Source organism: Aegilops tauschii, chromosome 7 (assembly GCF_002575655.3).
Source record: "Aegilops tauschii subsp. strangulata cultivar AL8/78 chromosome 7, Aet v6.0, whole genome shotgun sequence".
Lineage (NCBI taxonomy): Eukaryota > Viridiplantae > Streptophyta > Magnoliopsida > Poales > Poaceae > Aegilops > Aegilops tauschii.
The window spans coordinates 411,313,003-411,314,667 of NC_053041.3; positions in this window are offsets into that span (position 1 = coordinate 411,313,003).

Genomic DNA, 1,665 nt, shown 5'->3' on the forward strand with positions numbered 1-1,665 from the left:
ATCAAACTTAGGTGTTATACCTGACTCCTTACCTTCGTCGAGATCCCAATCTTCAGAGTTGCGTTTAATTATTTCCAATAAATCTCATTTGAACTCAATAGTCTTCGTCAGAAAAGAGCCAGTACAAGAAGTATCGAGCATGGAGAGATTGTTGTCAGAAAGCCGAGCATAGAAATTTTGAATAATCATTTCTCTTGAGAGCTCATGATTGGGGCATGAATATAACATTGACTTAAGCCTCCCCCAAGCTTGAGTGATGCTTTATCCTTCGCGAGGCCAAAAATTATATATATAATTACAATCACGATGAACAAGATGCATAGGATAAAACTTCTGATGAAATTCCAATTTCAATCGCTTGTAGTCCCATGATCCCATATCATCACATAGCCTATACCATGTAAATGCATCTCCCTTCAAAGATAAAGGGAAGACCTTCTTCTTGATAACATCATCGGGCATACCTGCAAGCTTAAATAATCCACAAACTTCATCCACATAGATTAAGTGTAAATCGGGATGCAATGTTCCATCTCCTGCAAATGGATTAGCTAGCAGTTTCTCTATCATACCCGAAGGGATTTCAAAGTAAACATTTTCAATAGGTTCAGTAGGTTGAGGAGCAACTATTTTCTCTACTGGTCGGGGTGAAGATACCCCGAACAAGCCCCTCAAAGGATTACTTTCCATAGTAACAAGTGACAGTAAATTTCAGCACCCTATATAAATTTTTCCTTACCAAATACCACCTACCAAAGGCACTTCACTCCCCGGCAACGGTGCCAGAAAAGAGTCTTGATGTCCCACAAGTATAGGGGATCTATCGTAGTCCTTTCAATAAGTAGGAGTGTCAAACCCAACGAGGAGCAGAAGGAAATGATAAGGGGTTTTCAGCAAGGTATTCTCTGCAAGCACTGAAATTATCGGTAACAGATAGTTTTTTGATAAGGTAATTTGTAACGAGTAACAAGTAACAAGTGTAAATAAAGTGCAGCAAGGTGGCCCAATCCTTTTTGTAGCAAAAGGACAAGCCTGGACAAACTCTTATATAGAGAAAAACGCTCCCGAGGACACGTCGGAATTATGTCAAGCTAGTTTTCATCACGCTCATATGATTCGCGTTCGGTACTTTGATAATTTGATATGTGGGTGGACCGGTGCTTGGGTGCTGTCCTTACTTGGACAAGCATCCCACTTATGATTAACTCCTATTGCAAGCATCCGCAACTACAAAAGAAGTATTAAGGTAAACCTCACCATAGCATGAAAGATGTGGATCCAAATCAGCCCCTTATGAAGCAACGCATAAACTAGGGTTTAAGCTCCTGTCACTCTAGCAACCCATAATCTACTTATTACTTCCCAATGCCTTCCTCTAGGCCCAAATAATGGTGAAGTTTCATGTAGTCGACGTTCACATAACACCACTAGAGGAAAGACAACATACATATCGAACGAATACCAAATTCACATGACTACTTATAGCAAGACTTCTCCCATGTCCTCAGGAACAAACATAACTGCTCACAAAGCATATTCATGTTCATAATCAGAAGGGTATTAATATGCATATAGGATCTGAACATATGATCTTTCACCAAATAAACCAACTAGCATCAACTACAAGGAGTAATCAACACTACTAGCAACCTACAGGTACCAATC